The sequence below is a fragment of the Cornus florida genome, unplaced genomic scaffold (genome assembly GCF_030987335.1).
Source record: "Cornus florida cultivar Cherokee Brave unplaced genomic scaffold, ASM3098733v1 CherokeeBrave_3.0.0_Hap2_Chr11, whole genome shotgun sequence".
NCBI classification, from domain to species: domain Eukaryota; kingdom Viridiplantae; phylum Streptophyta; class Magnoliopsida; order Cornales; family Cornaceae; genus Cornus; species Cornus florida.
In genome coordinates this window covers 76,986,972-77,011,198 of record NW_026775581.1, presented here as the reverse complement: position 1 = coordinate 77,011,198, position 24,227 = coordinate 76,986,972, and the positions used below count along the sequence as shown (strand labels likewise).

At 35.2% G+C, this 24,227-nt stretch overlaps 1 long non-coding RNA gene and 2 pseudogenes across 1 annotated transcript; 2 read left to right on the top strand and 1 right to left on the bottom strand.

Moving 5' to 3' along the window:
• Positions 1-2,068: 2,068 nt before the first annotated feature.
• LOC132281330 (chaperone protein ClpB4, mitochondrial-like) lies at positions 2,069-5,798 on the top strand (annotated as a pseudogene).
• Positions 5,799-6,420: 622 nt separating this feature from the next.
• LOC132284620 (chaperone protein ClpB4, mitochondrial-like) lies at positions 6,421-18,127 on the top strand (annotated as a pseudogene).
• LOC132286755 (uncharacterized) lies at positions 10,236-12,584 on the bottom strand. The gene is made up of 2 exons (XR_009472852.1): positions 12,148-12,584; positions 10,236-10,429 (listed from the first exon to the last, which is right to left on the bottom strand). It is a non-coding gene; the product is annotated as an uncharacterized LOC132286755 (long non-coding RNA).
• Positions 18,128-24,227: the final 6,100 nt, after the last annotated feature.

Genomic DNA, 24,227 nt, shown 5'->3' with positions numbered 1-24,227 from the left:
ACTAAGAATTGTTAGAATATTCATAAAAGATTAAGAGAGGAAGTCAACAATGCATCTGTCTAGCGGAAAGAAAGTTGGCCAGGCAGCCTGCTCAATTGAAGAAAGTAAGTTTTCTGCAAATTGTGCAGTAAACTTAACTTTGATGTAAGGTTTATTTTCATAAATTCATTTTTATTTTGGGTATTTTTTGTGAAATGAAATTTGAATAAACATAAATATATAAGAATAAGGAGTCTATATATCATGTTAGTGAGGACTTGTTTAAAATATTATGCTACCTGCCTGGGACCTTACCAGGAGTACTGATACTGACCCTTTCTAATGACAAACTCTTCTTTCATCAACTAATCTTGTTTGTGGGATTGAGAAAAATTAATATCTTTATTGGTCCAGTCTGAAAGCATTTTCTTTGTTATATAATGTGCTCTATATATATACAGTAGTGTTCAATTGCTCCCTGGTGAGCAGGGAGCAATATACTCACTTTCACGGTTTCACCCATAGCCTTAGGATCTAATCTAACGGCATAATTATTTTAGGAAATTAACATATTTTTAATTAGTCATTAATTATGAAATGACTATATTAAAGACATTCTTAAAGAAAAAAAAAATATGCCATCACCCCACCGCCACTATCACCTCTACCCCGCCACCACCTCCCCCACCACACCACCTCCACCACCACCACCACCATCACCTACACCACACCACCTCCGCTCAGATAGATTTGATGGCTACTTTTGACTAAGAATTACCAAATCTACAAATTAATTGACGTTCTTATAATTATTGGTGTATGTGGTGGTGGTGGGTGGCAGTATGGTGGTGATGGAGGTGGCAGTGTTGTGGTGTGGTTGGGGGAGGTGGTCGTGGCAGTGGGGGAGGAGGTGGGTGGTGGTGACGTACCGACAGTGGTGGAAAGGAGCATGGTTAAAGTTTAATCCAGATTAAAAAAATTATTATTATTTTTTTTAAAAAAGTATCAAATATAGTCATTTCATAATTAATGGCTAATTAAAAGAAAGACAATTACCTAAAGTAACTAATGTTTCAATTAGTCTGAGGATTAGATCCTAAGGCTGTGAGTAAAAGTGAGTATATTGCTCCCTGCTCACCAGGGAGTAATTGAACACTACTGTATATATATATATATTTCAAATGAACAGTTTGAAACTTGTTGATTCTAACAGCTGATTTCTAAATCATACTAATTCTTCAATTCATTGAAATAGAAACTCAAGAGAAAGAAGGAGAAGTGTTATGATGTGTTAACAACCATCTACTCTAAAACTTAAGCTGTTAGAGATGGTGCAACTTTATTATTTAAATCCTATAACATCCCCCTCACCTCATGTATGGCCTCTTTTTGATCCAACATGTGTTTCAATTTTAATTATCAGGGTGAGGTTTGAACTCAAGACCTTTGGCTTTGGTGCCATGTTAACAACCATCTACTCTAAAAACTTAATCTGTTAGAGAGGGTGTAATTTTAATATTTAAATCCTTCAACATGATTAAAAGAGATGCAACTTAGACGACAAGAAAAGAGAATACTTTGGACAAAAAAATGAAATGGCTTATAAAAATATTTTTTTTCTTCAGTAACCTCATATCCATCAAGCAAAACTGATGGAACTATCTTACATAAATCTCATCTTTATTGAAGTTTTGAAGTGTTAGGAAATTCATTGCATCTAGTTTTGACAATTAAGAAGAGGAACCGACTCTTTTGCAGTTTTATGGATGGATAAGAAGGCCACTATATACCCATTCTTCATTCTGTCTCTGCGGGGAGCAGGGATGAGATTGGACACAGACCTAACTTTTGGTTTTTATTTGCTCAATGTGGCTTATTATATAGTCAAACCTGTATTATCACGCTTGTCAGTCAGAACTTTCACCTTTTTACCGAGTAATCACCATATGTTTTACGTATTAATGGGATCATCAAGTCATATAATTTGTGAATGTGCTAACATTAGTGTATGTTCTAATTCAAATATTTGTTGAATTGTTGGTAATTTTAGTCCTAACTACTTTGTAGGTTCTACTGATAAAAGCGACATATGGATGTTGCAAACATTTTGAAACCAGCGCTTGGCCGTGGTAAGCTTCAATGCATAGGAGTGACCACCTTAAAAGAGTACAGGAAGCATATGGAACAGGACCCTGCTGCCCTTGAGCGTAGATTCCAGCAAGTGTTCTGTGATCAGCCTTGTGTACTAGACACAATCTCCATTCTTCAGGGATTGCGCAAGCAATATGAATTGTATCATGGTGTTAAAATATCTTGTTACAACTTTTGGGTGATGGGAGGGTAACAGATTCAAGTCATAGGACTGTCAACTTTAAAAATTGTACGGTGATAATGACATTGAATATTGGGTCGAAAGGTATCCTAAGAAAATTTTGAAATAACAAGGACAGCAAGGAATCAATATATGATAAAATGAAAAGGAAAACTATAAAGTTGGCTAGAAAATGTTTTAGCCCTGAGTTGATGAATCGTGTTGACGAGTTTATTGTTTTCTAGCCTCTGAACTGGAACGAAATTGGTAGAATTGTCGATATACAGGTAACATCTCTTCTTTAGTATTTATCTTTTTTCACTCACTTTAGGCCATCATTTTTTGTTATTGTAAACCTTCACTATATGTTTCTCTAATCAAACTGGATTTTTTTTCCCTCCAAATTTATTACAAAATTCGTACAATTCGATTAGGTATGTTCAAGTTGATCCCGTTGATTAAGTTTTAATTGACAATTAAGAAGAGGAACCGACTCTTTTGCAGTTTTATGGACGGATAAGAAGGCCACTATATACCCATTGTTCATTCTATCTCTGCGGGGAGCAGGGATGAAAGATTGGACACAGAACTAACTTTTGGTTTTTATTTGCTCGATGTGGCTTATTATATGGTCAGACCTGAATTATCACGCTTGTCAGTCACAACTTGAACTGGACCCTGCTCTTGAACGTAGATTCTAGCAAGTGTTCCGTGATCAGCCATCTGTACAAGACACAATCTCCATTCTTCAGGGATTGCGCAAGCAATATGAATTGTACCATGGTGTTAAAATATCAGACAAGGCCCTAGTTTCAGCTGCAGTACTTGCAGAACGTTATATTCCAGACCGTTTATTGCCTGATAAAGGTAGCTGATGGTTTAATCATTTCATTTTTTTCTTGTCTGCTGGCATGAGGAGACTAAAATAAAGTAATCTCCATTCATGCTTGTAAACTAACTTCTGACAATTATTTCTTGTTCTCTATTGTTGTTCCAATTTAATACTCCTTTGCAATTTTGTGATGCAACTTCACAAAAGTATAGTTGCACTAGAATTAGTTATGGGATGAAAAACTCCCTTATATAATCATATGAACACTTCCTATAATAATTTGGACACTTGCCTCATTTTACTAAATCTTTTTCTCTGTTTCTTTCAGCCATTGATCTTGTTCATGAAGCTGCTGCAGAGCCAAAAATGGAGATCACTACAAAGCCTACGTAGTTGGATGAGATTGATGAAGCTTCGTTGAATTTAGAGATGGAAAAACCATCTTCGGAAGATGGCAGAAATAAAGCTTCTGAAGAAACATTAGACAAGTTGGAAAACGGTATGATTTTACTTATTGAGATGGACAGAACTAAAAAATGGCAGGGTGAGAAGGCACTCGTGACTAAAATTGGTTCAACTAAACAGGAGGTAATTTTTCCTTTTGTGTAGAATCTCCAAACTAATTAAACTCACATTTCTTTTCTTCCCATCTCTGACATATATTTTTTAAATCATTTGATAGATTTCTAGGGTTAACAAAGTGACAAAATCCCTGAAGAATGCTGCTATGTCTCTTCAGAAGCAGCTGGAAGAGGCTGAGAAGAACTTTGAGGACTTGCAGATGTCGGAAAGCTGTTTGGTTCGCGAAGAAGTATCTGACCATAATATTCAAGAGGTTTTAGTTGAATGAACTGGTATACCATTATCAAACATTCAAGAGTCAGACATGGAGAAGTTAGTAAAAATAGAAGAGGCTCTCCATCAATGGGTTATTGGTCAAGAAGTTGCAGTTAAATCAGTTGCTGATGCTATTCGACATTCAAGGGCCGGATTGTCTAACCCAAAAAGGCCAATAGCAAGCTTCTTGTTCATGGTTCCTACTGGTGTTGGAAAGACTTAGCTTGGTAATGCCTTGGCTGATTCCCTCTTTAACATAGAAAAAGCTCTTGTGAGAATTGACATGAGTGAGTATATGGAAAGGGATGCTGTTTCCCGCTTAATTTGTGCATATCCTGGTTTGGTTGGTCCTCAAGAGGGACAGCTTACCGAGCCAGTTCTTCGGAGACCTTATTCTGTTATTCTATTTGATGAGATTGAGAAGGCACATAGTGATGTGCTCAATATCTTGTTACAACTTTTGGGTGATGGGAGGGTAACGGATTCAAGTGGTAGGACCGTCAACTTTAAAAATTGTATGGTGATAATGACATCGAATATTGGGTCGAAAGGTATCCTAAGAAAATTTTGAAATAACAAGGACAGCAAGGAATCAACATATGATAAAATGAAAAGGAAAACTATAAAGTTGGCTAGAAAACGTTTTAGCCCAGAGTTGATGAATCGTGTTGATGAGTTTCTTGTTTTCCAGCCTCTGAACTCCAACGAAATTGGTAGAATTGTCGATATACAGGTAACATCTCTTCTTTACTATTTATCTTTTTCACTCACTTTAGGCCATCATTTTTTTGTTATTGTAAACCTTCATTTCATGTTTCTCTAATCAAACTGGTTTTTTTTTTTCTCCAAATTTATTACAAAATTCGTACAATTAGATTAAGGTATGTTCAAGTTGATCCCGTTGATTAAGTTTTAATTGAGCAGGTTTAAACTACTATATAGTTTTGGTGCAGATGCTGCTGACTTGAACATCACAAGGAAGTTTAAGCTTCTGATCATCTCTTAAAATTGTTTTCCCCTAATTACTTCCCACTTGTACCTATAAACCAAAAGGTCAAGTGTTCCTGCATGAACTTAATAATTCGTTACTTTTTTATTTTTTCCCCTTACTTCCTCTCCATTTGTGCCTATAAACCAAAAGTTCACTGGTAAGATAACTGAATGAAATTTAGAATCCCTTAATTTAACTTATATTTTTATATTTGATATTGTATTTTAATTATTTAAATTGACTAGGGTCACTAACATCAATGCTAATTATGTGTTTCAGATGAACTGCTTGAAAGATAGACTTATAGAAAAGAAAATTGAACTCCACTACACAAAGGAAGCTGTTGATGTTATAGCAAACCTAGGATTTGTCACAAACTTCGGAGCCAGGTCAGTGAAAAGGGTGATACAACAGATGGTTGAGAAGGAAATCGCAATGTGGGTCGTCAGAGGCGATTTTAAGGACGAAGACTCGATTCTGATCGATGCTGACATGTCCGTGTTAGCCAATGACCTTCCTCCCAACAACAAATTGCTTGTGAAGAAATTGGATATTGGAATGATGGCGGGAAAACATGCAGAACCCTAATCTGATTTGGAAGCAAGCACTACATTTGATGTTTTTTTGTAAGCAAACTTGCCTTACTGGGCAAACCTTTATTTACACTACAGAGCAAGCAAATATATGTTTTCTGCATAAAGAATGGTACTGTAACTTGTGATGATCAACACAAAAGGTTGGCTTGTTTGTTTGTTTGTTTTTTTTTTTTTTTTAATACATTTCATAGCATATTAGTTAGAGCTTTTGACATTTAATCAACTTGAACAGATGAATAAATATTTCTTGTATGAAGTGACTTATTGCCATGTATTGTTGCAAGATTAATGTTGCCGTCCACATCCACGTATAACTCGACTTATTTGTCTCTGTAAATTAACTCGACTTATTTGTCTCTGTAAATTCAAAAAAAAAATAATAATAAATAAAAATTTATTATTATGCAACTGATTTGGTGCTCTCACAAGAGCTTAAATTTATTACTAAAATGTGTTGACATAGGAACTTATCAACACTTGTTTACATATTCTTATTGAAAAATGATTTTTACATCAATTTTTTTTATAGTGAATTGTCAAACTTATTTATTATAATAGGTCGTTTAGGTAATTTACTGCAATAAATCAGTACAAATATCACTACTCATTATTACTTGCTCTATTTATAATAAGAAATTGAATCTCATTATTATGATATACTTTAAAAAAAATCCTTAAAAACCCTATATAAATCGGTATATATCTATATATGTACGTATAATTTTATATACAATTTCCTAACTCCAAACGGGTTGGATGCCAGTTGACCCCACCTATTTATACCTGATTTACGGATTGTTATTATATCTGACCCGTTTATTATATAATCTGGTCTGCGCCCGCATAACTGATGCGTTTAACTTGTTCAGCTGCCAATGGTTTTACATAATTAACGACCTTTTGATAGCTCTTCTCCGAGTCCTTTTTTGGTAGCTCTTCTTCTGACAATGTATCACAAATCCTATATAACTCTTTTTTCTTCTTCTTCCCAAAACCCTATATATATATATATATATATATATATCACAAAACCCTATATAACTCCTCCTTCTCCCCAAAACCCCAACTAGATATATATAATTTTTACTTTTTCTACAATGGTGGTGTCCGGCCTCGAAGAGCACCCCATCATTCACCATCGGACACATGCGGTCTCCCCGTCCCACGTGTACCGGGCAACACCCTCCATGTATATGTATCCTTTTGAATACAAAAACCCCAGAGCACTCTGTTCTTCCTCGGCGTCCAACAAATTTTCTCATTCTGCCATTAATCCTGCCAAGACCACCTCAAATTCATCATACCCTCACCGTCAATTTCGTTTGTTCGCGTATAATTCATGTTGTTCGGATTCTGATTGTAAGCAATGAATTCTTTGTAATTGGTATTGTTATAGTATTGCTACTAGAAGTAATGAAGGTTTTTTTTCTTTTTTTAAATGGCGTTGTTTTCTCTGACAAGTTTGGAAGTAATTAAATATATATATATATTCAAAAATTAAGCTTACCATATATTTGTTGTTTAATTTTGTGCAATGTGTAGCCGATGATGATAGTGAGTTACTCAAATATGGTACTGACTTGACTAAGCTCGCTAAGAAAGGTGAGCTTGATCCTGTTATCGGTAGAGAGACTAAATTCAGCGTTGCCTGCAGATATTATGCAGGAGAATGAAAAATAGCCCTGTTCTTATTGGTAAGGCTGGGGTTGGGAAAACTGCAATTGCTGAAGGGTATGTATATTTCTCTCTCATTAATGTTTTTTTCCCCTTATCAGTAATTTTATCTGAGTAATACATTGCCTAGTGTAGTGGTAAAATGCTCTGTAAAACTTGAGAACTCAGGTTTCAATAGTCACTTTGTGGAAATCAATGTCAAAGGTCACGTACCCTACCCCTCCCAACACAAACGACTAACGAGGACCATACTGGGTAATGACCAGTTTTGAAAGAAAAAAAAATTTATTTTCATTTACCAAAACTTTAAGTAGTGCTTGTAATTTGTTGAAATCAATGTCGAAGGTTAGACAATTTATTTATTTATTTTCATTTTAGAGAATTTGGAGGCTTAATTTGCACTATAGGGACTCACTCACCTCTCTCAAATAAATAAATAAAATCACTCTTCATATGCATGCTTGGTGTTTTATCGCTTGATAGGTCAACTCTTTCTCTATTGAAAGGAAATTTGGACTCGTCTTCAACCTATTACCGGTCACCACTTCCGAATCTTGAGATTATGTATCATATAAATTGTAGGACTCTAGTGTGGGAAAAGGGTTAGCTAGAAGAATTAAGCACATTCTTAAGTAGAAAGAATGAAATACATGTTCACATGTACATAAAATATGATCAACTTGAAATTTGACATGAGCATTGGACAGAAACTGTAGTCTCTCTCTTTCACTAGACTAAATTGGAGTCCCATTAGTGTGCAAGAACATAAGCAGTAATAGAAATAAACCGGAACAGTATAATGTGAGATATTTGTTATGCCTTTTCAGAGTGTATTTTTCCTTTCCATTTTCTTTTATTTCAGCCATTATTGGTCAGGGATTTGCTCAAATGGTCACTTTTTAGGTCAGTTATTGAGCATGCTGTTGATATTTTTTGGGAATTCCAGCAAGTATTTTGTTCAATAGCTTTCCTACTATTATTACGATTTTTTATTTTGATACAAACTTTTGAGTTACTTTGCAGGATAGCTCAGCGAATTGTGAGTGGGGATGTTCCAGAACCTCTGTTGAATAAAAAGGTGGTTGTTTTTGTATACTTATTCCAATTTTCTTTTTACTTGATAGCTTTTTACTTATTTTATTCAGGTGTTAAAAGACATCTTATGTGACATGATTACTTGTTGATATATATTTTAGTGTCTATTTTTCTTGTAGTGGCTCAATTTTGTTTTTCTTGAATGACACCATCTAATAAAAGCTTTTCTTTTTCAATTTATTGCTCCTATTGATCTTTGAGTAGATTTCTCAAGTGATCGTTTCATGACATCGGTGATCGAACAAATATAGGAACTTTATGATACTTCCTCAAGATATTTTAAGATCAAGCAAAAGGTTTAAATTTGACAAAATTTTAATACGCTAAGAAAACTGAAGGAATCACAAAGTATCAAAACTTTAATAAAATGTAGGTTTTTTGCATATTACTCTAAACCAGTTTCTTTAAAGGTAGAGATACATACATATATATATTTATAAATTTAGGATGAACAAATGTTTCAATTGGCAAATATTGATTGTAGCTAAAAAATTTCAACTACGAATACTAAAGCTATGAGAAGCATTTTTATAATATTTAGTCAGAATTTTAAACTATTTTTGGCATCGTTGTAAATAATTGTTTGCATTTTGGCTTTTACTTTGCAGGTGATCTCAATGAATGTATTTTCACTAGTGGCTGGATGTAGTTATGTTGGAATGATTCAACAAAGAATGAAAGCTATTCTGGAGGAAGTTTCTGATGCAAAAGGGGAGATACTTTTATTCATTGATGAGATCCACACTCTGGTTGGTACAGGTGCGTCTTCTACTTAGAATCATCCAATATAAGTTAAAATTAGAAGGCCATTATCTAGTGTTGTCCCCTTTAATCAAGATTGCTAGAAGGGATGCACTAAGTAGAAACCGACACGCTATTTGCACAAATGGATTTCCTCATGCTTGGCAGCCTAAGATTCTTTCACTGCATCAATCAATGACTCCCAACATAGAAACTCTAGTGCAATAGCGAAAATTTTCAACTCTTTTTTCCTTAGTTAATGTTTTTCCTGTAACGACCTGAACCCGAGGGTCCGAATCGCTAACCGGGTCCTTACCCGAACCAGAGGTCAACTAAAGACGCTACCGTCCTTTCCTATGTCAATACATAATATACGTGTCATCCCATGGTTTATAAATAATAATAATAAAATGAGATCATAACTACAAAATATGTCAAAACAGTCCACTAACCCATCAAAACCTGTGGAGGAGCGTCGTTCGCCACTTCCTTTCCATATCCTGAAAAATTTTAATTATAAAGGGATGAGCATAAAGCTCAGTAGGGAACGCCTAAGACACACCTCTTATGACCTCGTGAATCCATACAATGAATAGGATACTGGAGAACGGAATCATATCTCGGAAAAAACAAGTAAAGCAACGATAATATTAACAATTACATGTGCAAGTCGCCCAATCATCAAGTGTGCAATGTATGTCAATGAAATGCAATGTCATGCAATGTCGCTCCCCATTTCCGAAACAATATCGTTTCATCTTTCCAAACCGTTAGTGCAATCCGACCAAAGGCACCTCCAGGGCGTCACGAGAGGAGGATTGGCTAACCATCCACGACCACAAGGCACCTCTAAGGCGTCGTATCCGGCCTAGTTAGCTCAACCACGCTAGGGTCTCTCCCTAGTTCCCTCTAGACCACACTAACACCACGGACCACTAGGCACCTCCTAAGCGTCCGGATTTTCGCAAACCTGTAATGACTTAAAACTAATACTTTTTAAACAAAAAAAATTCGGCATGACCTCTCCTAAAAATAGGCCTATCACAACCTGTTTAATTGCATTTTTAAACTGTCATGGCTCAAATTCCGAATTCACGGCAACAAAAGATAATGATACAACCAACTAATCTAGACAATGCTTCAAACTAGGATTATCCATCCATTCATCAACAAGTTGCATACTATCAAATCCCCATCCAAAACATCATCAATACTTTAGTTATATTACATGACAAAGTTCCACAAAATAATTATACATCTTTGTACTTCTAGTGTTTTACAAAATAATGGGGAATATACAAAGATACAAAAGTGAACTTCTAACGCCGTTCAAGCTTGAGTTGGGTTGTCATCCACCAGTTCCTTTCCAAGACCTGAAAAAAAATATATAGATATAGGGGTGAGCATATAGCTCAGCAGGTGACACTTAAGACACAATTCTCGTGTCCTAGTGAATCCAAATAAAGCATAGGCCAATGGGAGATTGGGGACATGCATTGAAGGGGAAAAATAATTACAAGTACAAGTCAAATTCAATCACTCACAAATGCAAATGGAGTGAGATGCAATGCATGTTAATGTCACTCCCCGTTTTCATTCTCAAAACCATCACGTTCAAAGTTAATGTAACCCCCTTTGGTAACCCCGCCGCGACGAGAGGAGGATTGGCTACCGTCCCTAGGCCCTTGGTGACCCCGTGGCGCCGTCGAGGGGCCCGAATAGCTCAACCACGCTAGGGTATTCTCCCTAGTCCTCCCTAGGCTACATTAACCTCCGGCCCGTTGGTAACCCCGCAGCGACCGGGTTTGTCAAAACCAATTTTTTTCCAAAACATTCATTCCCAAATCCCCATTTTCATTTCAAGACAACCACTTCCCTTTTTCATGCAACCCAATGAGATGTAGGCTCATGTCATGATCTCAATATAATGGCAAATGGGAACTTAGCGCAATAATAAATAAGCATGTTCTCATGGCATCATTATAGCATGTTAGTAACCTCAAAAAAAAATGTAAACAACCATCACATAGACATACTTTTCATTCAACCATGTTATACACATTTACATAACTAGCATGTTGTCAATTAAATCATTTTAATCAAAATCAACAACAATTAAACATGCTATAACACACATAGAGGAGCATGATTCATTATAGAGCAAGATTCCATGGCTTAAGATGTCCCTACCTCACAATCCAAGCCGAAATCCCTAGAATAGGTCCTCCAAATTCGAGCTCCAAGGAAGACTCAAATTTGGAAATTGATAGTATGGATGCGTAGAGCTCGCTACAAGCTTCGTTTCGCCTCAAACGGCACCTCAATCCGACAAAAGATGAAGGAGCAATCAACAATGGAAGTTGAAGTGAAAAGAAAAGAAAAAAAGAAAAAAGGCGAAGCCGAGAGCAGTCGGGAGAGAGAGAGAGCAGCAGAGACCAATTTTGGTCTCACAAATCACTTAAAAAGTGATGTGGGTCCCACTTTATTTTATATTTCTTTTCTCTTTTTCTTTTTCATTTAAATCACACACCACACACACACAATTATGTACACAGACTTCACAAAACCCTTTTCAAAATCATTTCCCAAAAACAAGTTTCCATTTTCTTTCAAATCATTATACCCATTTCTTGCCCAATGCCATACACGAATGCTTCATGCCTTTCAATGCCAACACAATTTACAATGTCCATACATACAACACCAAATACATTTGCATGCTTTGAGGTAATTAATACAATAATTCCACATACAACAATTTATCATTTATGGCAATTTGGACATATAAGGCATGCTTTGGAAGAAAATTTACACATTTAAATTCCAAGTAGTCAACCTCACATTCATAGCACATAAACACTTTAAGCACAAGACACTTTAAATCTAGCATGCTCTTTCACATAATCTAAATAGATATATATGAATTCAATTTTCACATAATATACAATTATCACATAATATACAATTATCACACTAAATACACAAAACCCTCATAACCATAAACAAATTTATTCAATTTAGGCATGCTAAGACCAAATCTAGAGAAATTAATTCACTAAAATTAAAGAATGTGCATATTAGAAACCCCTACCTCAAAGGATACAAAAAACCCCAATTCCAAGCCCTAATTTTGAAAATCCCAAGGACACCAAATCATGAATCGGCTCCGATCAAAACGAAGAGCTCGACGAGCTCTCTAACTTTGTCTCAAACAGCACTATCAAATTCTCAAAGGCTAGATCAAAACCGAGGCTTGAATTGTTGTAGCAAAGAAAAGAAAAAAAGAAAAAGAAAAATGGAGAGAGAATCTGCCGAGAAAGAAGAAAAAAAATGAGGGCCTGTGATGGCCCTAAGGCCATTTAAAATGATTAAATGGGGGGTGGGCCCCACAAAATTTAAAATATCTTCCTTTTCTTTTTGCTCTTTTTCTTTTCTTTCTTTTTCTTTCTGCTCTCTCTCGGCTGGCAGCCACCTGCTTTCTTCTTTATCTAATTTACAATATATACATACATATATATATATATATATATATATATATACAACAACAAAAATCAAAAGCCACCAAAATTAAACTCATTTAAACATCACTAGTGGGACCCGTGAATTCAACACCATCTCACCATTACAGTCTTTCTTTCTCCTCCCAGTTTCGGCTGCCACCACTCACCATCAGATGCTACAATATATATATATATATATACAAATGTAACAAAAATAAAACTAACCCATTAAATAATTCAAGTGGGTAAACCTCCAATTTAAATTAAATACTCAATCTTGACTAAAAATCATGAAATATAATTTAAAATCCTAAAAATTCGGGTTGTCACAACCTCCGTGCACAACAACTCCGGTAGTGGGTCCCACCTGGGACCTTCCGGCCCGAAAAACAGAAAAATGCCAAAATGACAATCAATGCATTTCTAGGAGTTTTGAACTCAAGGAAATGTCTCAATCCACACTCTGACACACCCGATACACCCCACGGTGTTCGGCACGCAAAACAGAAAAGACAAAAATATTCTCGAAAAATCTGAAAATTCCAAAAAATGGAAAATGATTAAAAATCAGAAACATTACATTTCCATCTTAATTTTTTCAGAACCATAATACTGGTGTGAATATTCTTCATAGGTTTAACAAGCTTGTGAATGTTACATGTTTCAATTTAGAAACTTGATAGTTTGATCTAAGTGATGCATTTGTAGGCTGTAGTAATCTTATAGTGTCTAAATCATGTTTTTCTTGTGAACAAACATAATTATATAAGAAAAAGGAGACTATATATCTTGTTAGCTCAGGACCTTACCAGGAGTACTTTCTTATGACAAACCCTTCTTTCGTTTGATTGCTGGTCTTGTTTATGGGATTGAGAAAAATAAATGTCTTTATTGGGCTACTCTTAAAGCGTCTTGTTTGTTATATTATGTGGTATTTCCTTTCCCTTTAGATGGATCCATATATATATCAAATGAACAGCTTGAAAACTTGTTGATTCTAACAACTGATTTCCAGATCATATGAATTCAATTCATAGATGTAGGTGTTCAACTTATAATTGGGCATGTCCTAAACTCAAAATAAAGAAGGAAAAGTGTTATGATGAAAAGAGATGCAACTTGGACAAGAAGTAAAGAGAATAATTTGTAGACAAGAAATGAAATGGAAATCTGTTTTTCGGTAACCTCATATCCATCAAGCAAAACCAATGGTTTTTTTTTTTTTTTTTTTTTTTTCATATTAGCAAGAAACTCACACACCCGTTTTTGCCCCTTAGGGGACTCGAACCCTCTCCTTTCATACTAAGAGAAGAGGAGATACCACTAGGCTACAGCCTTTGGTGGTAAAATATTTTCTTTATTAAAGTTCCAATGTGTGGAGAAATTAATTGCATCAAGTTTAGACAATTAAGACTGACAAATTAACTCTCTGGCAGTTTGATGGACGGATAAGAAGGACACTACCCATTGTTGGTTTTGTCTCTGAGAGGAGCTGGGAGGAAAGACAGGACATAGACCTAACTTTTGCTATTATTTTGCTCAAAGTGGCTTTTTATATACTCAAACCTGTATTATCACGCATTTCAGTCTGAACTTTCACTATTTCACCGAGTAATCACCATGTATTTTATGTATTGATAGTAAGTTTGTCATATCTTGTGTGAATATGCTCACCTTGGTGTCACTTATTTATTTATTTATTTTAAATTATGGTCTAATTCAAATATTTGTTGAATTGTTGGTAATTTAGTCCTAACTGCTTTGTAGGGGCTAGTAGTAAAAGCAGCATGGATGTTGCGAACATTTTGAAGCCGGTGCTTGCCCGAGGTAAGCTTCAATGCATAGGAGCAACCACCTTGGAAGAGTATAGAAAGTATATAGAAAAGGACCCTGCTCTTGAGCGTAGATTCCAGCAAGTGTTCTGTGATCAGCCATCTGTACAAGACACAATCTCCATTCTTCAGGGATTGCGCAAGCGCTATGAGGTGCATCATGGTGTTAAAATATCAGACAAAGCCATAGATTCAGCTGCAGTACTTGCTGATCGGTACATTACGGACCGTTTTTTTGCCTGATAAAGGTAGCTGACGGTTTAATAATTTCATTTTTGTTTATTTGGCATTAGGAAACTAAAAGAATCATAGTAAACTAACATCTAGTAATTATTTCTTGTTCTTTTTCCTATTTAACATTCTTTTGCAATTACCAACGGAATTAGCCCAGATGGTATGATCTCTCCTCCTCAAATGGGAGGTTGAGTGTTTGAGTTATGCCAGGGGCAATATTGTTTGCGCGGGGGGTGTTGCTTGAACTTTTGGGCAAAAATAAAAATCTTTTGCAGTTATGTGATGCAACTTCAAGAAGCTTAGTTGTTACTTATGGGATGAAAAACTCCCTTATATAAATCATAGTAACACTAACTATAATAATTTGGACACTTAACCCATTCTGCTAAATCTTTTTTCTCTGTTTTTTCAGCCATTGATCTTGTTGATGAAGCTGCCGCAAAGCTGAAAATGGAGACCGCTACAAAGCCTATAGAGTTGGATGCGATAGATGAAGCTTTGTTGAATTTAGAGATGGACAGACCAGCTTCGGAAGATGACAATAATAAAGCTTCCAAAGAAAAATTAGTCAAGTTTGAAAATGGTGTAAGCCTGCTTAGAAAGAGATGGGAAGAACAAAAGAAAAAATGGTTGCGTGAGGAGGCTCTTGTGACTAAAATTCGTTCAACTAAACAGGAGGTAATTTGTCCTTTGGTGTAGAATCTCCAAAGCTAATTAAACTCACATTTCTTTTCTTCCAGTCTCTGACATATTTTTATAAATCATTTGATAGATTGCTAGGGTTAACAAAGAGGAAAAAACCCAGAAGGGTGTTGTTACGTCTCTTCAGAAGCAGCTGGAAGAGGCCGAGAAGAACCTTGAGAGCTTACAAAAGTCCAGAAGCAGTTTGGTCTCCAAAGAATTATCTGACCATAATATTCAAGCGGTTATAGCTGAATGGACTGGTATACCATTATCAAACATTTCAAAGTCAGACATGGAGAAGTTAGTCATAATAGAGGAGGTTCTCCATCAAAGGGTTATTGGTCAAGAAGTTGCTGTTAAATCAGTTGCTGATGCTACTTGACGTTCGAGGGCTGGAGTGTCTGACCCGAATAGGCCAATAGCAAGCTTCATGTTCATGGGCCCTACTGGTGTTGGTAAGACTGAGCTGGCGAATGCATTAGCTGGTTATCTCTTTATCATGGAAAAAGCTCTTGTGAGAATTGACATGAGTGAGTACATGGAAAGGGGTTCAGTTTCCCGCTTGATTGGTGCATCTCCTGGACTTGTAGGTCCTAAAGAGGGACAGCTTACGGAAGCAGTTCTTCGAAGACCTTATTCTGTTATTCTATTTGATGAGATTGAGAAAGCACATCCTTATGTGCTCAATATCTTGTTACAGCTTTTGGGCGATGATAGGGTAACTGATTCAAGTGGTAGGACCGTCAACTTTACAAATTGTATGGTGATAATGACATCGAATATTGGGTCCCATGATATCCTACAAATTTTTTAAAATAGCAAGGACGACAGCAAGGAATCAATATATGATACAATGAAAAGGCAGACTATGGAGTTGGCTAGAAATTATTTTAGCCCAGAGTTCATGAATCGTGTTGACGAGTTTATTGTTTTCCAGCCTCTGAACTCGGACAAAATTTGTAGAATTGCTGATATACAGGTAACTACTCTTCTCTAGTATTTATCATTTTAGTCCATTTTGTGTTAAATGTTTCTCTAATTAGGCATTAATCTCCTTGAGTTAGAGTGGAGCCTTTTAAGGTATAACTGAAAGAACTCCACTCGGTATAACTGAAAGAACTCCACTCCAAGGGGTCCTTATTGTGAGATAATAAGATCCTTGAGGCGTTGTGTCGAAGTGTTCACAGTGTTACCTTTGATACTATATGGTTATAATATTCCACCCGATTTGATATATCTTTTTCCTTTTTCGATGCATAAGGAGAGTTGAGACTCAAAAGTATAGATTGAGATACCAATATCACTGGGGCCTACTAGGCCTGCGATACCTGTATTGCAGTATTGGTATATTGCATTGTAATTGTTTCTTCAATGATGAATCTACTTTCCCACCACCAAAACTCTAGCTCAAGTGGTTTGTCTTCATATTCCCCTATGGGAGGATGATCGTTCAAGTCCCCTATGGCTGCGTGTGCCTTACTTACCCAAAAGAAAAAAACTTAATAAGGAATCTGCTTTCTTTTTTGGGTCCGTGAAATCTACTGTCTTAGGTTTGGTTAAAGCAGCACTGAACTGATTATATTTTTGCATATGGCTTGGTTATCAGAGGATGTTCTCAAACCAATTAATAATTCTGAGCAGCTCACCACTACATGGTCAAAATCCGTTAAAGTCCAATAGATCAATGTTTAGAGTTTATGGTGTTGGTCAGATGCACCGAAAGAAACAAAAGAACTTAATATTTTCAGCTTTTAATATTTTTTTATATATATATTTTTTCAATTTATTATAAAATTCATACCATTAGATTATAGTATGCTCATACTATAATTCAAGTTGACCAAGTTTTAATTGAGCAGCTTCATACTACTATGTGGTTTTGGTAGAGATGCCCCTAACTTGAACAACAGAAGGAAGTTTGAGCTTCTAATCTCTTCAAATTGTTTTCCCACTTGTACCTATAATAATCCCTTAGTTTTTTTTGTTTTTTGTTTTTTTTTTTTTATTTAGGAAAAAAAATAATAATGCCTTAGTTTTACTTTTACTTTTAGTTTTGTCCCTTAGTTCCTTCCCTTGTGTGCTTGTAAACCGAAAGCTCACTGGTAAGATTTCTGATGGAACTTTATACTTCCTTAATTGAACTTTTGTTTTATATTTGATTTTGTATTTTAATTATTTAAAGCAACTAGGGTCACTAACAATAATGCTAATTATGTGTTTCAGATGACCCACTTGAAAGATAGACTCAAAGAAAAGAAAATTGAACTTCAGTATACAAAGGGAGCTCTTGATGTTATAGCAAAACTGGGATTTGACCGTAACTTCGGAGCCAGGCCAGTGAAAGGGGTGATACAACAAATGGTTGAGAATGAAATTGCAATGAGGGTCTTCAGAGGTGATTTTAAGGAAGAAGACTCGATTCTTATCGATGCTGACATGTCCACATTAGCCAATGACCTTCCTCACAACAACAGATTGCTTATCAAGAAATTGGATATTGAGGGCCCGTTTGGCATGCGTTTTGTTTTTGGTGTTTTTTTTTTGGCTAAAACAGAGACAGTGTTTTTGTTGTAGGAGTATTTTGGAAAAAATTCGGAAACTCGTTTGGGAACGATGTTTTGTTGTAGAAATGTCGGAAACAAAAACATGCGAAACATGTTTGGTAAGTGTGCGTTTCAAAAATTTTGAAAACAAAACATGTTTGGTCAGTCTAACTGTTATAAAAAAAAAAAAAAAAAAAATTAGAAACAAAAAAACATTTTTGGTTTTCATTGTTTTTAATTTGTTTTTATAAATTTTAAGTATATTTATAAATAGTTATCATATTTTTAATAGATATGGAGAAATTTAAACCCACAAACATATATATATATATATATATATATATAAATTTTTGCAATAACCCATTTACAAGTTGTTTGCAATAACATACTTCAATTTTATTATCATTTTACCTATATAGTCCAACATAACATTAAAAATAAAAGCATCTCTAGTCACATTTTACTATACTACATGAGTCAACATTTGTAAAAAAAAATTATAATAACCTATTTACAAGTTCTTTGCAATAACCTACTTCAATTTTATTATCCTGTTACCTGTATATTTCAACACAACATCAAAAATAAAAACAAATCCAATTGAAAGCATAATTGGAATAGAGTGTATACCATTTACAAGTGCTTAAATATTCAACCAACAAATTAAACAAGTTTAAGTTCTACATAAAATGTTTGGAACAAAGCATTAATAATACATAGTAGTCACTAAAAATTGATAATAAGTTCATAAAATAGATGACAATGGCAACGACACATCATCTTCATAATAGCACATGTGGCCTTCAAGAGAGTATCAACATACTTCATATCTGCAATAATAGCATTTAAGTTGAAATATATTAACAATAATATCAACTAGTAATAGTAACAAAAAAAATGATTTATATTACATATATATATATTACAAGCTCACAATAGCAACAAATATATTACATATAAAAGAAAAAACATACCATCACTTCCAGAAGGATAAAGAGTGCTAAAGATAATTCCAAATTCGATCAGCAATAGTATTACGCAACTGATCCATTTCTGATGCTGAGCCGAAGGCACATGGTGAACAATCTCATCATCTTCACCATCACTAGCATGAAAACAATATCTATGGTCTCTTCTAGGGCACTTGATTCACAAAAGGCAACCTAAATAATTGCGTTTTATAACTAAATTGGATTGATCATCTTCTATGCAATGTATTTCGAGGACTTGAGAAATTCTTGATCACGAATGAACAAAAAATAACAGATAACTTTGAATTCACAATGTTAAAAAGAAAACTGCAAAGAAATATTTTTTGTACCTTAAAAACTTCGGACTTGCGTGACCAACCTGTTACACCATTCCTTTTCAGACATGTCTTTGGTAAAGCTTTCTCAACCTTGCAAATTGCAGGCTAGTGGGTGATTGTGACCTAGCTTGGGGTTGATATTGACCCCAACTAATCCACTATGAATTAGAGGACATGGGTCTGAGAATTCAAACCACCCTCCCTGAACTCTTCCACAAAATTTAAGTGTCCTAATCAATCAATCCCAAATTAAAGAAGAGTACTGATATAAGTCTAATCAGTTATTTGTAAAACCTATTTAGTTAACTAAAACCCATGTTTGAAGACTTGGGCAGCAACATTATCACATTCATAGCCAGATCAATATTCAAATAACCAACAAAAACACTGGAAAAAACAATAATTTTTCTAAAAAATCTAATATTTTAGAAAGAAAAAAAAAATTAACATGATATCAGAATTAAATGTTTCTTGTTCAAACCTCATCATTATTGTGATAATTAAAGTTGAAAAATTCGTTACATCCTGTCAGTGGTGGAGTCAGAAGGAGCAAGCAATTGAGCTGAGAAAGTTAGCAACAATAAATCTAAGAAGGAGCAAGCAATCAAAATGAGATTAATAAAAAAAATTAAAATAGAAGCATAGAAGGAAATTAGTTTTGAACAGCATAATTATATGGCCATTTATCTCCAATTAAACAAAGCATTGAAGGAAATTAGTTTCAGCACAGAATGAGATTAATTAAAAAAAAAAAAAATTATTAACAAAATTCATTGAAAGTCATCAAAAGATTAGGTGTTCTCTTATGCTTGATGTGAAATCTTTGGACTACAAAAATTAGAAGTTTTTTTTAAGGTATGAAACTTTCAATCTAGTGGTTTTAATTTTTGAGTCCTTTATTTCTTTGGATGAAGAAGGCACCAGAACCATTTCTTTTTCCCTTTTCCTTAGTTTATAGGTGATATGTTTTAGCATGCAGCACTGAAATCTATTAGCTTCCAATGTCATAACATAAAGTCCGCTAAATAATCATTTAGACACAGTACAGTACTTAGTTTTTAATGGTTTTGTACTCCATCAGGCAGGACTATCAATGCTTGTAAGAGAGTGTCCTCGTCATATCCTATTTCAATAAATAATTGCTTTTAGGAAAGGAGGGGAGGGCACTTTGCTATTTAATCTATTTAATATTAACTAATTCACAAATCGATAGGCAAAATTACTCATCAGAAAAATCAGGATTATTAACATTCCTTTCTAAATGAACATAATTATGAATTAACGCTACCCTGCTCCATAGTGCCAAATTAATGAGGGTCATCAATTATTGAGTTTTGTTAATGTTTTGCGGATTTAGACAGACGATTCCAAAACTGCACATTTCCTCATATGTATAACACCTTACATTGGCTAAAATCTTTCAACATGTGAAGACTAGTAAGGTACACATTCATTAAATAGAACATCAAAATCGACTTCTTCTTCTTCTTTATAGTGTGCGGTACCCAACAGAACAAGCAAGAAACCTTAGCAAACTCGATGTACAGATTCAATAACTCTAGCGCATATGTGAGAAGCTAATTTCAGCAAATATTGTAGATTTGCAACCGCAAAAAAAAAAAAAAAAAAAAAAAAAAAAACCTCAGATATTCAAAGAAAGTTCAAACCTGTCGAGATCGTCGAAGATAACAGCAAAGGAAAGCATATTGTTGAAGGTATCGGCCGAAAATAGCAATGAAACCTTGGATTTATAAGTCCTTCAGTTGTCTGCCAAGAATCGCCAGAGCAAACGCAGTAAACGCGAACCCTAGGATTTTCCTTTTATGCGTCCTTCTTTTGCTTCTTCCGCTACAGTAAAATGAGCCCTGTTTGCTTCTTCCGCTACAGTGGTTTTTACCCTAAACAGGCCCGAAACAACACAAAACACCAAAATGGTGTTTCATATTTTGGGCCCAAATTTGAAAGTGTTTTGCAGCTGTTTCAAACACAACAAGCCCAGCCAAACATGTTTTGGGCTACTGTAGCAGGCCTAAAACAAAACAAAACACTTGCCAAACAAGGCCTGAAATGGTGGGAGCACATGTTTAACCTTAATTTGATGAGATGTTTTAAGTGTTTTTTGGTTGAATGATTTAAATATTAAAGTTACACCCTCTAACAACTTAAGTTTTGGAGTAGGGTTGTCAACATATTTTGTAATGTTCGGGATTTTTCGGTATTTTATTTTATTTATTTTTCGTTCCTCGTTTTATGTGTCACGTGGATCCCATGGATTGTTTTGGATATTTCTACGAGTTCGGGACTCTTATAAATGTATTTTGATTATTTTAGCCATATTAGAATTAACGAGATCATTTTTGAGTTTTCAGGTTCGGGACCGATTTTCGTGCTCGAAAATTTCTCCTGGTTTTTCATTTACACTTATTATTTATTTTGGCATTTTAATTAGGTGTTTGTGACATCATGTAGAGGGTAGATATTTTAATGGCATGTTTGTAATTAGAGTTGCATGGGACGGATATGGTACATTGGGTATGATATATGGGCCCTACTTTGACTCAAATGTGTGGATGAGGACCACACGTGCTTTGTCTTTCAAACAATCTTCCTCTCTCCTCCTTTGGCCGGCCATAATTAGGGCTGCAAATGAACCGAGCTGTTCATGAACAGCTCGGGCTCGGCTCGTTAAAAGCTCGGCTCGGGCTCTTTCGTTTAGTAAATGAGCTGAGCTTATACATATTTTTGGGGCTCGTTTAGTAAACGAGCTGGGCTTGAGCAATGCCAAGCTCGGCTCGTTAGGCTCGTGAACAGGCTCGTTTAGTAAAAGATTTATTTATTTAAATTTTTTTATACAATTTTTTTAACCCATATAATATAAATTTAGTCCAAACTGTGTGTTCCTAAGCGCAACTTAATTCTTTATTAAGCCCAAATTCTTTTAACTTAAGCCCAACTCCACTGACATATTTGCCCTATCATCACATATATACTCTGTATGTATTAACCATTTATTGCATTTGACTTTTTAAGATTACATCCTATCTCACATCCAGCCGCAACAGATCTCGCCTAGACCTTCAGTTTTAACAAATTAAGCATCCTTCTTCCTCTCTTATAATCCTTCTTCCTCTCTTACTAGTTCGGCCCTCCAATCCCTTTCAATTCAACATATCTTCAGTGACGGTATACACAGATTTGTATCTCTCAAATCTTTTTTTTTTTGGTTTCTTTTCTCTTATGAGGTCTCAATCTCATTTTAGTGTTAATGAGATCAGAGGAAAATGGCATTCAGTGAGAGAAATGCAATGATGGATTCATGGATTCCATTTTTGATTTGTTGAAAACAGATCTGAAACTTCGTTGAAAACAGATCTAAAGTTTCTTTATTTTTATTTTTAATATATTTTTTTTAAGGCGAGCTCGGGTCGAGCCGAGCCCGAGCTTGCCCAGATTCTGGCGAGCCGAGCTCGAGCCAGGTTTTATCAGGCTCGCCCGAGCCCGAGCACACTCTTGACACTGGCGAGTCAAGCCCGAACATGGTAAAGCTTGACTCGGCTCGGCTCATTTGTAGCCCTAGCCATAACGCGCACGCGCGCCGCGCGCACACACACACACACACACACACACACACACACACACACACACTCTCTCTCTCTCTCTCTATATATATATATATATATATATATATAAACAAACACACACATACAAGCTGTGATCTCCATTTTGATTAAGTGAGAACTGAGAGTTGAGCAAGTTGGAGTACTTGACAAGAGTTTCCATTTGACACTAATCTTAAAGCCATTTGGGGAGGTTCGGACTTAGACCTAGGTTAGGGCTTGTTTGGTTGCATCTTTATTGAGGTAGGGATGTTTAAATCATTGAACTTTGTGTTTTCATGAGTTTTCTTGATTGTATTACAAGTCTAGCATGATATAAATTTGAAGTTCGTGATTTAAAATGCTTGATTTTACGTTTAAAAGAGAAAGTTATGTTGAAAGTTGATGATTATATGCTAAGGTGTTAAAGTCGCTCAACTAAATTGATATACATGCATGATTTATCATTTTTGGAGGTAACTATATAGCTATGATGATCTTGTGTTGATGACAAGCATGTTTAGTTGATTTTAGTATGCATTTGATGATTAGTTGTGTTATACTTTACAAATTGCTTATGGATGCATGTTTAAATGCTTATGTCAAGGTATATGATGCTATAGAATTAATTATGAAACTTAATGGTGCATGATATCATTCATAGCATGAGCATGTTGGAAGGTTGTGTTAAATTGTCAAACGAGTAGAATTTAAGAAGTTTGTAAAAGGGTTTTAGAAAAGAACCGAATATCGCGAGACTGGGGCTAATTCGACCTAGAGGGAGCACGTGTCGAATTTGGACGTGTAATATTGAATTAACTATCCCCAAAATGGTCGTCGGATTTGAGGTCAGTATAATTAATCAATCTCATCTCAGTAAAGTCGATTAGCGATTTTTGGTGTGAGTTGCGTTGTTTTGGGATTGAAGTCGGGACGACATTGCATTTCACAACATTATTGCATACCCATGCATTACTTGATTTTATCCCTAAGCATGATCTCGAATGCCTTTCTTCCATTTGTTTAGTTGTTCGATTCAAGGGAGTCCAAAGTTGATGTTTTAAACATTTCCTACCGAGCAATTGTGCTCACCTTTTTACTTTAACATTTTTCAGGCATAGTAAAGAGGTAGTGGACGCCATGTCTCCACAAGCTTAGAAGTGGACATGTATTCCTTTTGACCCATTTTGTATGACATTAGTTTTCAAAGTGACTTAAACATGGATTTGAAACTTTTGTAAAGTATTGTAACCTTATTATTTTGGGCAACACTTTTGCCGCATGTTGATAGTGGTGTAAGTATTATTTTGTATTTGGTCATATACCCTTACTCTTTTGACAACAACGTGACTTTTAGTCGTTGTATGATATATAACTCCTTAATTTCGTGTATGTAAAGAAACGTTTGATTTGAGAAATTATAAGATTATTATGTATACAATTTAGGGTATTTTCTGTACATTTTGGGTCATG